This window comes from Kogia breviceps, chromosome 4 (assembly GCF_026419965.1).
Source record: "Kogia breviceps isolate mKogBre1 chromosome 4, mKogBre1 haplotype 1, whole genome shotgun sequence".
Taxonomy (NCBI): domain Eukaryota; kingdom Metazoa; phylum Chordata; class Mammalia; order Artiodactyla; family Physeteridae; genus Kogia; species Kogia breviceps.
Window position 1 is genome coordinate 162,858,177 of NC_081313.1, and position 16,084 is coordinate 162,874,260.

The window sequence follows — 16,084 nt, forward strand, 5'->3', positions numbered from 1 at the left end:
TTATAAATTTTGGATATTAATCCTTTGTCAGTTGCTTCATTTGCAAATATTTTCTCCCACTCTGAGGGTTGTCTTTTGGTCTTGTTTATGGTATCCTTTGTTGTGCAAAAGCTTTTAAGTTTCATTAGATCCCATTTGTTTATTTTTGTTTTTATTTCCATTTCTCTAGGAGATAGGTCAAAAAGGATCTTGCTGTGATTTATGTCATAGATTGTTCTGCCTATGTTTTCCTCTAAGAGTTTGATACTGTCTGACCTTACATTTAGGTCTTTAATCCATTTTGAATTTATTTTTGTGTGTGGTGTTAGGGAGTGTTCTAATTTCTACTTTTACAGGTAGCTGTCCAGTTTTCCCATAACCACTTATTGAAGAGGCTGTCTTTTCTCCACTGTATATGCTTCCCTCCTTTATCAAAGATAAGGTGACCATATGTGTGTGGGTTTATCTCTGGGCTTTCTATCCTGTTCCATTGATCTATATTTCTGTTTTTGTGCCAGTACCATACTGTCTTGATTACTGTGGCCTTGTAGTAGAGTCTGAAGTCAGGGAGCCTGATTCCTCCACCCCCGTTTTCCTTTTTCAAGATTGCTTTGGCTATTGAGGGTCTTTTGTGTCTCCATACAAATTGCGAAATTTTTTGTTCTAGTTCTGTAAAAAATGCCAGTGATAATTTGATAGGGATTGCATTGAATCTGTAGATTGCTTTGGGTAGTAGAGTCATTTTCACCATGTTGATTCTTCCAATCCAAGAACATGGTATATTTCTCCACTTATTTGTATCATCTTTAATTTCTTTCATCAGTGTCTTATAGTTTTCTGCATACAAGTCTTTTGTCTCCTTAGGTAGGTTTATTCCTAGATATTTTATTCTTTTTGTTGCAGTGGTAAATGGGAGTGTTTTCTTAATTTCACTCTCAGATTTTTCATCATTAGTGTATAAGAATGCCAGAGATTTCTGTGCATTAATTTTGTATCCTGCAACTTTAGCAAATTCATTGATTAGTTCTAGTAGTTTTCTGGTAGCATCCTTAGGATTCTCTATGTATAGTATCACATCATCTGCAAACAATGACAGCTTTGCTTCTTCCTTTCCTATTTGGATTCCTTTTATTTCTTTATTTTCTCTGATTGCTGTGGCTAGAACTTCCAAAACTAGGTTGAATAAGAGTGGTGAGAGTGGGCAACCTTGTCTTGTTCCTGATCTTAGTGGAAATGGTTTCAGTTGATCACCATTGAGAACAATGCTAGTTGTGGGTTTGTCATATATGGCCTTTATTATGTTGAGGAAAGTTCCCTCTATGCCTACTTTCTGCAGGGTTTTTATCATAAATGAGTGTTGAATTTTGTCAAAGGCTTTGTCTGCATCTATTGAGATGATCATATAGTTTTTCTCCTTCAGTTTGTTGATATGGTGTATCATGTTGATTGATTTGTGTATATTGAAGAATCCTTGCATTCCTGGAATAAACCCCACTTGATCATGGTGTATGATCCTTTTAATGTGCTGTTGGATTCTGTTTGCTCGTATTTTGTTGAGGATTTTTGCATCTATGTTCATCAGTGATATTGGCCTGTAGTTTTCTTTCTTTGTGACGTCTTTGTCTGGTTTTGGTATCAGGGTGATGGTGGCCTCATAGAATGAGTTTGGGAGTGTTCCTCCCTCTGCTATCTTTTGGAAGAGTTTGAGAAGGATAGGTATTAGCTCTTCTCTAAATGTTTGATAGAATTTGCCTGTGAAGCCATCTGGTCCTGGGCTTTTGTTTGTTGGAAGATTTTTAATCACAGTTTCAATTTCAGTGCTTGTGATTGGTCTGTTCATATTTTCTATTTCTTCCTGGTTCAGTATCAGCAGCTTGTGCATTTCTAAGAATTTGTCCATTTCTTCCAGGTTGTCCATTTTATTGGCATAGAGTTGCCTGTAGTAATCTGTAATAATCTTTCGTATTTCTGCAGTGTCAGTTGTTACATCTCCTTTTTCATTTCTAATTCTATTGATTTGAGTCTTCTCCCTTTTTTTCTTGATGAGTCTGGCTAATGGTTTATCAATCTTATTTATCTTCTCAAAGAACCAGCTTTTACTTTTATTGATCTTTGCTATTGTTTCCTTCATTTCTTTTTTCATTCATTGCTGATCTGATCTTTATTATTTCTTTCCTTCTGCTAAATTTGGGGGGTTTTTTGTTCTTCCTTCTCTAATTGCTTTAGGTGCAAAGTTAGGTTGTTTATTCAAGATGTTTCCTGTTTCTTAACGTATGATTGTATTGCTATAAACTTCCCTCTTAGAACTGCTTTTGCTGTATCCCATAAGTTTTGGTTCGTCGTGTCTCCATTTTCATTTGTTTCTAAGTACTTTTTGATTTCCTCTTTGATTTATTCAGTGACCTCTTGGTTATTTAGTAATGTATTGTTTAGCCTCCACGTGTTTGTATTTTTTTACAGTCTTTTCCCTGTAGTTGATATGTAGTCCCTTAGAATTGTGGTTGGAAAAGATACTTGATACAATTTCAATTTTCTTAAATTTACCAAGGCTTGATTTGTGACGCAAGATACGATCTGTCCTGGAGAATACTGCATGACTACTTGAGAAGTAACTGTATTCTGTTGCTTTTGGATGGAATGTCCTATAAATATCAATTAAGTCCATCTTGTTTAATGTGTCACTTAAAGCTTTTGTTTCCTTACTTATTTTCATTTTCAATGATCTGTCCATTGGTGAAAGCAGGGTGTTAAGGTCCCCTAGTATGATTGTGTTACTGTTGATTTCCCCTTTTATGGCTGTTAGTATTTGCCTTATATATTGAGGTGCTCCTATGTTGGGTGCATAAATATTTACAATCGTTATATCTTCTTCATGGATCGATCCCTTGATCATTATGTAGTGTCCTTCTTTGTCTCTTGTAATAGTTTTTATTTTAAAGTCTATTTTGTCTGATATGAGAATTGGTACTCCAGCTTTCTCCTAATTTCCATTTACATAGAATATCTTTTTCCATCCCCTCACTTTCAGTCTGTAAGTGTCCCTAGGTCTGAAGTGGGTCTCTTGTAGACAGCATATATATGGGTCTTGTTTTTGTATCCATTCAGCCAGTCTGTGTCTTTTGGTGGAAGCATTTAATCCATTTACATTTAAGGTAATTATTGATGTGTGTGTTCCTATTACCATTTACTTAATTGTTTCGGGTTGTTCTTGTAGGTCTTTTCCTTCTTTTGTGTTTCTTGCTTAGAGAAGTTCCTTTAGCATTTGTTGTAAAGCTGGTTTGGTGGTGCTGAACTCTCTCAGCTTTTGCTTGTCTGTAAAGGTTTTAATTTCTCCATCAATCTGAATGAGATCCTTGCTGGGTACAGTAATCTTGGTTGTAGGTTTTTTTCCATCATCACTTTAAATATGTCCTGCCACTCCCTTCTAGCTTGTAGAGTTTCTGCTGAAAGATCAGATGTTAACCTTATGGGGATTCCCTTGTGTGTTATTTGTTGTTTTTCCCTTGCTGTTTTTAATATGTTTTCTTTGTATTTAGTTTTTGACAGTTTGATTATTATGTGTCTTGGCATGTTTCTCCTTGGGTTTATCCTGTATGGGACTCTCTGTGCTTCCTGGACTTGATTGACTATTTCCTTTCCTATATTAGGGAAGTTTTCAACTATAATCTCTTCAAATATTTTCTCAGTCCCTTTCTTTTTCTCCTCTTCTTCTGGGACCCCTATAATTCAAATGTTGGTGTGTTTAATGTTGTCCCAGAGGTCTCTGAGACTGTCCTCAGTTCTTTTCATTCTTTTTTTTTTCTTCTGCTCTGCAGTAGTTATTTCCACTATTTTATCTTCCAGGTCACTTATCCTTCCTTCTGCCTCAGTTATTCTGCTATTGATCCCATCTAGAGTATTTTTCATTTCATGTATTGTGTTGCTCATCGTTACTTGCTTCCTCTTTATTTCTTCTAGGTCCTTGTTAACTGTTTCTTGCAATTGTGTCTATTCTATTTCCAAGATTTTGAATCATCTTTACTATCATTATTCTGAATTCTTTTTCAGGTAGACTGGCTATTACCTCTTCATTTGTTAGGTCTGGTGTGTTTTTATGTTGTTCCTTCATCTGCTGTGTGCTTTTCTGTCTTCTCATTTTGCTTATCTTACTGTGTTTGGGGTCTCCTTTTTGCAGGCTGCAGGTTTGTAGTTCTCTCTGTTTTTGGTGTCTGTCCCCAGTGGCTGACGTTGGTTCAGTGGGTTGAGTAGGTTTCCTGGTTGGGGGGACTAGTGCCTCTGTTCTGGTGGATGAGGCTGGATCTTGTCTTTCTGGTGGGCAGGTCCACGTCTGGTGGTGTGTATGGGGATGTTGGTAGCCTTATTATGATTTTAGGCAGCCTCTCTGCTAATGGATGGGGCTGTAGACCTGTCTTGCTCTTTGTTGGGCATAGGGTGTCCAGCACTGTTCATTGCTGGTCCTTGAGTGAAGCTGGGTCTTGGTGTTGAGATGGAGATCTCTGGGAAATGTTCGCCATTTGATATTACATGGAGCTGGGAGGTCTCTTGTGGACCAGTGTCCCAAGGTTGGTTCTCCCACCTCAGAGACACAGCCTTGACACCAGGCTGGAGTGCCAAGAGCCTTTAATCCACACGGCTCAAAATAAAAGGGAGAAAAAAATAGAAAGGCAAGAAAGGAAGGAAGAAAGGAGGAAGGGAGGGAAGGAAGGAAGAAAGGAAGGGAGGAAGGAAGGAGGGAATAAAGAAAGGAAGGGAGGGAGGAAGAAAGGAAGGGAGGAAGGAAGGAGGAAATACAGGAAGGAAGGAAGGAAGGAAGGAGGGAAGAAAGGAAGAAAGAAAGGGGAGAAGACAAAATAAAGTGGGTAAAATACAGTTATTCAAATAAAAAAATAATTATTAAGAAGAAAAATTTCTATTAAAGAAAAAAAAAAAAAGGGTCGGTCTAACCCTAGGACAAATGGTGAAAATAAAGCTATACAGACAAAATCTCACACAGCAGCACTCACATACACACTCACAAAAAGAAAAAAGGGGAAAATAATAGTATATCTTGTTCCCAAAGTCCACCTCCTCAACTCAGGATATTTCGCTGTCTATTCAGGTTTTCCACAGATGCAGGGTACTTCAAGTTGACTGTGGAGCTTTAACCCGCTGCTTCTGAGGCTGCTGGGAGAGACCTTCCCCTCTCTTTGTTCGCACAGCTCCTGGTGTTCATCTTTGGACTTGGCCCCGCCTCTGTGCGTAGGTCGTCCGAGGGCGTCTGCCCTTCGCTCAGACAGGACGGGGTTAAAGGAGCAGCTGATGGGGGGGCTCTGGCTCACTCAGGCAGGGGGGGTGTGTGTGTGGCACGGATGTGGGACGAGTCCGCGGTGGCAGAGGCCGGCGTGACGCTGCACCGGCCCGAGGTGCACTGTGCGTTTTCCCGGGGAAGCAGTCCCTGTATCCCGGGACCCTGGCGGTGGCGGGCTGCACAGGCTCCCGGGAGGGGCGGTGTGGAGAGTGACCTGTGCTCGCACACAGGCCTCTTGGTGGCGGCAGTAGCAACCCTAGCGTCCCACACCCGTCTCTGTTGTCCGTGCCACCAGCCGCAGCTCGCGCTCGTTTCTGGAGCTCCTTTATGCGGTGCCCTTAATCCCCTTTCCTCGCGCCCGAGGAAGCAAAGAGGGAAGAAAAAGTCTCTTGTCTCTTCGGCAGCTCCGCGCCCGTTTCTGGAGCTCCTTTAAGCGGCGCGCTTAAACCCCTCTCCTCGCGCAGCAGGAGGCAAAGAGGGAAGAAAATGTCTCTTGCCTCTTCGGCAGCTCCAGACTTCAACTGGACTCCCTCCCGGCCAGCCGTGGTGCACTAACCCCTTCAGGCTGTTTTCACTCTGCCAACTCCAGACCTTTCCCTGGGATCCGCCCGAGGCTCAGTTCCCAGCCCCGCCCGCCCCGTCTGGTGAGCAGACAAGGCTCTCGGGCTGGTGAGTGCCCATCGGCACCAATCCTCTGCGGAATCTCTCCGCTTTGCCCTCCGCACCCTGTTGCTGCGCTCTCCTCCGCGGCTCCGGAGCTTCCCCCTCCGCCACCCGCAGTCTCCGCCCACGAAGGGGCTTCTAGTGTGTGGGAACCTTTCCTCCTTCATGACTCCCTCCCACTGGTGCAGGTCCCGTCCCTATTCTTTTGTCTCTGTTTATTCTTTTTTCTTTTGCCCTACCCAGGTACGTGGGGAGTTTCTTGCCTTTTGGGAGGTCTGAGGTCTTCTGCCAGCGTTCGGTGGGTGTTCTATAGGAGAAGTTCCACGTGTAGATGTATTTCTGATGTATCTGTGAGGAGGAAGGTGATCCCCGCGTCTTACTCTTCCGCCATCTTCTCGCTCCCCCCCAACAGTGATTTATGATAAAAGAAACTTCCCAGAAAGCAGGCATAGAAGAAACTTACCTCAACATAATAAAGGCCATATATGAAAAACCCACAGCCAACATCATTCTCAATGGTGAACAACTGAAACCACTTCTTCTCAGATCAGGAACAAGGCAAGGTTGCCCACTCTCACCACTGTTATTCAACATAGTTTTGGAAGTTTTATCCACAGCAATCAGAGGAGAAAAAGAACAAAAAAGAATCCAAATTGGAAAAGAAAAAGTACAGCTGTCACAGTTTGCAGATCATACTATACATAGAGAATCCTAAAGATGCTACCAGAAAACTACTAGAGCTAATCAATGAATTTGGTAAAGTAGCAGCATACAAAATTAATGCACAGAAATCTCTTGCATTCCTGTACACTAATGATGAAAAATCTGAAAGAGTAATTAAGGAAACACTCCCATTTACCATTGCAACAAAAAGAATAAAATACCTAGGAATAAACCTACCTAAGGAGACAAAAGACCTGTATGCAGAAAACTATAAGACACTGTTGAAAGAAATTAAGGATGATGCAGATAGATAGAGAAATATACCATGTTCTTGGATTGGAAGAATCAACATTGTGAAAGTGACTATACTACCCAAAGCAATATACAAATTCAGCGCAATCCCTATCAAAGTACCAATGGCATTTTTCACAGAACTAGAACAAAAATTTCACAATTTGTATGGAAACACAAAAGACCTCGAATAGCCAAAGCAACCTTGTGAAAGAAAAACAGAGCTGGAGGAATCAGGCTCCCTGGCTTCAGACTATACTACAGAGCTACAGTAATCAGGACAGTATGGTACTGACACAAAAACAGAAATATAGATCAGTGGAACAGAATAGAAAGCCCAGGGATAAACCCACACACACATGGTCACATGGTCACCTTATCTTTGATAAAGGAGGCAAGAATATACGATGGAGAAAAGACAGCCTCTTCAATAAGTGGTGCTTAAAAGCTGGACAGCTACATGTAGAAAATGAAATTAAAACACTCCCTAACATGATACACAAAAATAAACTCAGAATGGATTAAAGACCTAAATGTAAGGCCAGACACTATAAAACTCTTAGAGGAAATCATAGGAAGAACACTCTTTGACATAAATCACAGCAAGATCTTTTTAACCCACCTCCTAGAGTAATGGAAATAAAATCAAAAGTAAACACACGGGATAATGAAACTTAAAAGCTTTTGTGCAGCAAAGGATACCATAAACAAGACCAAAAGACAACCCTCAGAATGGGAGAAAATATTTGCAAACGAAGCAACTGGCAAAGGATTAATCTCCAAAATTTACAAGTAGCTCATGCAGCTCAATGTCAAAAAAACAAACAACCCAATCCAATAATGTGTAGAAGACCTAAATAGACATTTCTCCAAAGAAGATATACAGATTGCCAACAAACACATGAAAGGATGCTCAACATCACTAATCATGAAAGAAATTCAAATTAAAACTACAATGAAGTATCACTTCATACCGGTCAGAATGGCCATCATCAAAAAATCTAGAAACAATAAATGCTGGAGAGGGTGTAGAGAAAAGGGAACCGTCTTGCACTATTGGTGAGAATGTAAATTGATACAGCCACTGTGGAGAATAGTATGGAGGTTCCTTAAAAAACTAAAAATGGAGGCTTCCCTGGTGGCGCAGTGGTTGAGAATCCGTCTGCCGATGCAGGGGACACGGGTTCGTGCCCCGGGACGGGAAGATCCCACGTGCTGAGGAGTGGCTGGGCCCGTGAGCCATGGCCACGGAGTCTGTGCGTCTGGAGCCTGTGCTCCGCAACGGGAGAGGCCACAACAGTGAGAGGTCCGCGTATCACAAAAAAAAAACCTAAAAATGGTACTACTCTACAACCCAGCAATCACACTACTGGGCATATACCCTGAGAAAACCATAATTCAAAAAGAGTCATGTACCACAATGCTCATTACAGCTCTATTTACAATAGCTGGGACATGGAAGCAACCTAAGGTCCATCGACAGATGAATGGATAAAGAAGATGTGGCACATATATACAATGAAATATTACTCAGCCATTAAAAAAAACAAAATTGGGTTATTTGTAGTGAGGTGGATGGGCCTAGAGACTGTCATACAGAGTGAAGTAAGTGAGAAGTTGATAAATACTGTATGCTAACACATATATATGGAATTAAAAAAAAAAAAAAGTTCTGAAGAACCCAGGGGCAGGACAGGAATAAAGACACAGACATAGAGAATGTACTTGAGGACACCGGGAGGTGGAAGGGTAAGCTGGGATGAAGTGAGAGAGTAGTGTGGACGTATATACACTACCAAATGTAAAATAGATAGCTAGTGGGATGCAGCTGCATTGCACAGGGAGATTAGCGCCATACCTAGAGGGGTGGGAAAGGCATGGTGGGGGGGGAGATGTAAGAGGCAGGGGATATGGGGATATATGTATACATATGCTGATTCACTTTGTTATACAGCAGAAACTAACACAACATTGTAAAGCAATTATACTCAAGGTGTTAAAAAAAAGTACTTTTTTATGAGGGGAGGGGAGAGGAAGCGGGCAAAATGTTTATGGATTTTTTATACTTTAAAACAGTTTTTATTTTAATTTTTTTATTTGAATGGAGGATTCTTTAAATTCTATTGTGCTTTACAGTTTTCAAAAGTTTCACGTACATGATTTCATATAATCCCATAATAACCCTTTTTTCTTACCTACACCTATCTTGTCTCTCCCCCCTTCCCTCTCCCCAGTGGTAACCACTGGTTTGTCCTCTATATCTATGAGTCTGCTTCTTGTTTTATTCTCTAGTTTGTTGTATTTTTTATATTCTACATATGTGATATCACACAGTAATTTGTCTGAGTTATTTCACTTAGCATGATGCTCTCCAAGTCCATTATAGATTTTTTTAAAATACCTTTAAAGAATGGATCCCAACTTTACACTTATAATGTAGTTCTACACCACTAAAAAATGGAGTAGTTGTAATATTATGGCTACTGCCCTGAATTTTCTGTTAGAGATAGCAATATCCATAGTTTCTCTCAACTTAGATGAAGGTCTGCTTATCATTGGATAATTTATTCATTTATGCAATAAACAAATATTTATTAATTGGTATATGCAAAGCACTCCTTTAATGATAAAGAATATCATTTCCTTTTTTTTATGGAGCTAGTAGTTGAGTTGTAGCGGTTGGGAAGAGACACAAGCAAGAGGAAAATGTCAAATAATAAGAATTGCTATGAAGAATATAAAGCAGGATGACATGATAGAATAATACTGATGGGTGAGTGTGGCCATTTTAAAAGGATGGTCAGAGAAGGCCTAATTGAAGATGTGACATTCTATCTGAGACCTTTATGATAAGAGTGAACCATGCAAAGTTCTCGGAGAAGAGCATTCCAGATGGAGAGAAAAGGGCAAAAGCCATAAAATGAAAACGTGTGATGTGCGTGAGGAATAGAAAGCACATGTGTCTAGAGTGTAGAAAATGTCAGAGGAATCCTGACATGAAGGTGAAGATATCATCGGGGGTAGACCTTGGTATGAAGTTGTAACTTTATTTTCATTGCAATTGTAAACCATTGGAAGGTGATTTGCAACTTGGAGGATTAATTTGGGGCCATAGAATTTAATCTAAGAACTTTGGATTTCACAGCTAGGAGGACAGTTTCTTCTGGCTTCAAACAACAACAAGATATGGAAAAAGATTGAAGGCCTTGAGCCTTAGTGTTACATTGAAGCTGGAGTTTAAGCCCTCAGATCCAGAGACCACTCATCAAGATGCACATTACATGTTTAACTTAATCACTGCACTGGGCACCATTTTAGGCACCAGGGATACAGCTGTGAATAAGAAATGTTACTTGCCTTATATTCTAGGTAATAGAATAGAGGGAACATATTATAACACTGAGCATTTGCTGAGGGTTGTTTTTAATAATCTAGCTTCCCCATTAGTTTTTCAGCTTCAGGACCTGACTGCATTATTCATCAACTGTGATTGCCCTAGAACCTATTAAAATGCTTGACACATAGTAGGTGCTCAGTAATTCTTAACTGAATTGAAAATTAGCTTTCATCTCATTGATATGCAGTATTTCATTGTGTGCGTGTATCTTCTCTTTTTTCAAAACCATGTTCTATTTTTGAATATAAACATATTGGAAAATCATTTTTTTTTCCATGAAGGGTTTATGTTTTTACAGGGCTTTGCTATATTAGTCAGTATATTATCTTCATTCTGTGACATGCAGTCTACCTTAATCCTGTGAATTTAAATCTCTATGGAATATATCTATTTGGGGCTTCAATTATGTGAAATCAGTTAAATCCCCCAGTTTTTTGTAAACAGTATTTTTCATAGCCACCTAAACATGCCCTGTTTGGGTTTTGCACATCATAAAGGAAATCCTGAAATGGAGAATCTTTGTCCTTTCCTATTTCCATCTACCTATCCTATTATTTTAAAAACTCACTAATTTATGATTATTGCAAAAGGCAGTTTAAAATACCATCATACTTTGGTCTTTCTCTGGGTTTTTCCTTCACTCTCTGTGCTCCCGGTCCAAAGAAGTATGGACAGTTCCCCAGAAGTGTCATGGTCTCTTTCATGGTGCCCATTCAACAGCATTGGAATGTCTTTTTCTCTCTTCTTATTCTCCTTCCTATGTACTTTATCTTCAACCTTTTGTCTTTAGCTTAACTGTAGACATTCCTAAAAGCCTTTGTTTAACCTTCCATATCTGGGTTAGCTTCCTGTGTTTGTCCTATTACCAGCTTTGTTACATGCTATTGTAATTTCCATTACTCGAAGTTTCTTTTCTAGACTATAAACTCCCCGAGGGCTGGGACTAGATTGTAATTACAATTCTAACGCCACCTCTAACTCAGTGACTACCAAAGAGTGGACCTTTAACAAAAATCTACTGAGTGAATGAATAAATGGATCAATTAGCTGTCATTTTCTAAGGCAGATAATAATTTAATTTGTTCTCATTGTCTGGTACATTGAAAAGGTCTTTGTTCATACCTGTGACTTTCCCCATCTCCCGAGTTCTATTTTTATAATTTTCTTTTGTATAGTTTGGTACTTAGCATGTTACTTCAGAGCAATATAGCTTTTAAGTCTGGGGTAGAAAAGAAAGAGAAGATAGTCTAGTGTTCGTATAAATCTGCCCTTAGGACCCATTTCTCAGAAAAAGCAGATAGGAAGGAGTGGTGGTTGAAGATCTAGGAGCTGGTGTCATTAAGGAAGAAAACCTCGCATCCTTTCCACATTCACTTTTATTCATTTGATATTCCAGCTCACAAAAGCTCTGGTTTGACTGTTGACAGTGAACATGTGAGAACTGTGGTTTCTACTCCTTTGTACAGGAAATCTGTGTGGCTGTATGAGAACGAGTGAGAGACGGTATTTTCGTCTCATGAATAAAAACTGTGTATCTTGATATTGCTGTCAAAGAGCTGAAGTTACTAAACCAATGATATACTCTCGGGGAAATATAGGTGAAAAAGCCTCTTTTTTCTTTCTTTTTTCCCTCTCCCAGCTCTTCACCAGCATTCAATTCAACGGGAGGAACCAGGAACTGAGGAGGAAGGAAGTAATTGACATTCAAAGCCTCTATTTTTAGATACCTTTACATTTTTCTTTTGCATCTAACTAGCAAGGATTTTTCCAAACAAGATTTTAATTAGCAGGTGAGTTTAATTGATATGTGGGTTTCTCAGAAGGGGAAGGGACCTCAATGTGAAGGAGGAGGGAGGAGGGCTTCCATCACTCTCACTCACAATAGAAGACCATTAATTCATTTGCACCTGGATGTTTTAAAGGATCAATTTATTGTAGCAAAGATAGAAGGCAGAGACTCAAAAGGTTGGAATCTGTCAGAGAAGAAAGAGAGGCACTATAATTTAACATGTTATGTGGATGATTTAAAACTTGGAAAAATATTGCTACTGATGTCCAAATACAGAAACTAACCTATCTGCATAGAGTCAGGTTCTGTCCAAGTGCTGAGAAAAGATTAGTGTTTCAAAATCAATGAAGTTAATTTTTTTTTAAAGTTTTAAGTAGGTAGGAAAGTGGAAAATAAAACACATAGGTAAATCAGTTTCATTGGTCTCAAAAGATTAGTTTAGGGCTTCCCTGGTGGCGCACCGGTTGTGAGTCTGCCAGCCGATGCAGGGGACGTGGGTTCGTGCCCCGGTCTGGGAGGATCCCACATGCCGCGGAGCAGATAAGCCCGTGAGCCGTGGCCGCTGGGCCTGTGCGTCCAGAGCCAGTGCTCCGCAACAGGAGAGGCCACAATGGTGAGAGGCCTGCGTATCACACACACACAAAAAAGAGTAGTTTATTAATGTAAGTGAATGTGAGAATGTTTTAAAAGTGAAATCCAGGGTAATCTTGCTTTTTATGGTGGTGGGAGAGAACACATATCCTGTGTTCAGTTTTGCAAAGTGAGAAGTTGCAGGAAGCATGGGAGGGTGTATATACGTCATGATTCAGAAACCATTAGTTGCACGCAACAGAGGCCAATACTGACTAATATAAGTAGAAAAACAGAAGAATAAATTAAAAGCATATTGGCTATGTCACAGAATCAAATGAATGGCTGAATAGTCAAGCCTCATAGAAGGATGGGGGTTACAGAAGCTCTGAAATCTGGGTAAGAAACTAATGGAGGGTCTGATTGGTATCTGATTGGTGAAGCATGATTAAAATCCACCCCCTCCTCGCCCCCATTGACAATGGAAGTGAGATGCTTCCATTCAACCAATATCATCTCTGGTGAGGGACAAAGTGTTCAACAAGTACAAAATTCTAGACGCTGATACAACTTTTGACCTACCCTAAAACTTGATATATGTGTATAAACACATGCACATAATGTATAACCTATACATGCATATGTAGACATCCATTGTCACATATGATTACCAAAATTGTGGTTTCCAAATTTTCTTCCAATATTCCAGCAGCAATACTCCCTACCTGCTTCAGGATGATTATAGGTGTTGAACTGGCATGTTGAAATTCTGTGCCACATCAGATATTGTTAAAATGCATATTCTCCATTAGTCTGAGTGGAAGTCTGCCTTCCAGAGGGAGAAAATTCTCCTTTGATTCCCCACAGCTAGCAACCAGAAAAAAATGGCTGCACTTTTACCCTTTAAGATGCCTTTTCAGATTATTTGATATTTATTATTTAACAAGCCTTAAATAATAGCCTGAACCTTGTTGAGTTCACCATAGAACTGTAAGAGACTTGTATTTATTGGACAAATGGTAGTTACATAGACCACAGAGTCCTAGAAGAAAAGCTGGATACATAAACATCTCCGACCCCTAAATTTCTGCTTCAAAGTTGTACCCAAAATGATTTTTATTGAGTATTATTACAGTAGAAAATACTTGTATGCGATAGGAAGATATAGTTTATTATTTAAGAATAAACCACCCTCTTCAGGATAAATTTGGGGGATTTGTCACACTTATCCTGAAGACTATATTTCCTTTTCTTTATTAGAAAACAGAATAAGTGAGGATGTTTGGAAGACTTTTGCCTGACCTCATGGTTAGTCCAAATGGAAATGCATTACTATCTTTGGCAGAGTATTTAGTTTCATAACTTGGCTAACTTGGCTTACATATAGGCAGTTTGTGTATTTGTAGGAGAAAAGTCTGAAGAGAACAGCATATGCAGTTACAGTTCTACCTTGTATGATCTGTGGTCCTCTCTGTGTATCCTCCTCTAGAAATGTTAGCTGTGCAAACTCTCATAGCAAGCAGCTACCCGAGTCAAGCGTGTGCTAACGATAGGAAGGTAATGAAAATAAGAACCTTTGAAAGTTATAATTGGTGATCCACCCTCCCAGAACACATGAAAAATAATTGGCCAGATGTTTCCTACCCAACTGTAATGGGGGTAACGTAGGAGACTCAGTTTTCAGCCTTCCCCAGGTGTGCACATTTGAGCAGGGAAAAGTGATTATGAGTGACATGATGACAGGTGCAGTGCCCATGTTCCACAGTGCCCTTGTGTATCTGTTATATATTTAGGATTTTTCTCCTGAGGCACTTCCGAGATATGAAAATAGACATGGAACAAAACCAAAAGACCCTTAAAATAGAAAAAAAAACCTCAGAAGTTGTGAATTTTGTATTATGTGTATATTAATTGTATTGTTATTTAAGGTTGTATTTATACCTGTACCTGTTAGCTCTTGTTATAATTATGTCAGGCACTGTATTAAGCACTTTGCATTTTGTGATTAACCTTCACAACTTTAGAGGTGGATACTTAACATCACCTCTACTTTTTAGATGCGTCACTGGAGTTCAGAGATTGAATCAATCTTTCATAGTTAAACAGGGAGTAAGAGAGCAGGTCTTCTTTTTTTTTTTTTTTTTTTTTCTTTTTAAAGAGCAGATTGTGAGGATCTAAGGTCAGAGCCCATGGGCTTACCTACTAAGCTATACATTTCCAAAATAGCAGGTTTGTTCACCTCTGCAAAACAAAATCACTTTGATAAGGCCGTTACTTGCATTATCTCATTTAATCCTCATAACCACCAGGAGAGGTACAAAATACTGTCCCCATTTCACAGAGAAAGATACAGAGGTGATGAGCTTAATGAACTTGACCAAGGTCCCAGGTGACTACGAAACAGAGAAGGTGTTCAAATTTAGTTTTCTCTGACTTCAAAGCCCAGGTGTTAACCACAGTGAAGCAGTTCTACAGAAAAGATACGTCTTTTGCAACTGAAACTATGACATGACATTGTTTCTCTGATTTAAGTCTGATTTCCTTCACTGTCCTTATTCACACGTTTACATTTGCAGGAAAAGTGATTATCCTGCCATCTTCTCCTCTACAGCATTTCCTTGAGCTTCAGTTTTGAATGGAGCCCAAAGTGTCCCCTGATTATTCCATGCAATTGCCCTCAAGGATTATTTAGGAAGAAAATGTTGTTCTCCTAATAAAACAGCACAGCTGTCTCAAAGAGCTTTTAATCCATCTTTTTAAAAGATGTGGACTTTCTAAAATAATGTCACCCCCATTTGTCTTCTCTGAAAGAAGATATTTCAAACCCAGGAACACCTATCATAATAAACCATTAAGATGACTCCAGCCTTTCAGTGTATTTTTAGAATTTCATATTTCACCAAATGCTGTTATATATAATTCTTGGTAGTGGGATATGATGGGTTATGACAGTTATCTCATTTGCGAAGAAAGACCAAATAACTCATTGTCCCACATCCACAAATAAATTATTCTTGTCCCCAAGTATGAGATTCTGTTTTGTTAGTTTCCTCACCTTAATAGATTTTCTTTTGTACATTAATACTTTTTGCAAGACTCTGACCCTTAATACCAGTTTGGCTATTGTGAAAGAAGGAAAATTCCTGGAAACCAGCCTCACTGATCTAAAAATGAAGCATTAACAAAGCAGTCTATACCTCTAGAAGTAAAATGAGGTCTTGAGTGATAATTATTTTGTAGGATTTCATTCAGCATTTTTGTCACATGTCAACCATGTAAAGAGAAAACAAATTTTTCCTACCCTTTGAGTAGATACCATCTGTTTCAGCTCAAGGACGGCTCAGGGTTCTATTTTGCTTTCTTTCTTCAGTTTCAAAGGGTCCTGTATTTGATTCAAACATTACAGTGCTATACTTCATTTTGGAACTTCTAAAAACTAAATTTG

The 16,084-nt window shown here is 39.3% G+C and overlaps 1 protein-coding gene across 1 annotated transcript in view; it reads left to right on the forward strand.

Annotated features, from left to right (window-relative positions):
• Nucleotides 1–16,084, forward strand: part of TENM2 (teneurin transmembrane protein 2) — a 3,844,234-nt gene that overhangs the window by 2,421,135 nt on the left and 1,407,015 nt on the right. The gene's annotated exons all lie outside the window — the stretch shown is intronic.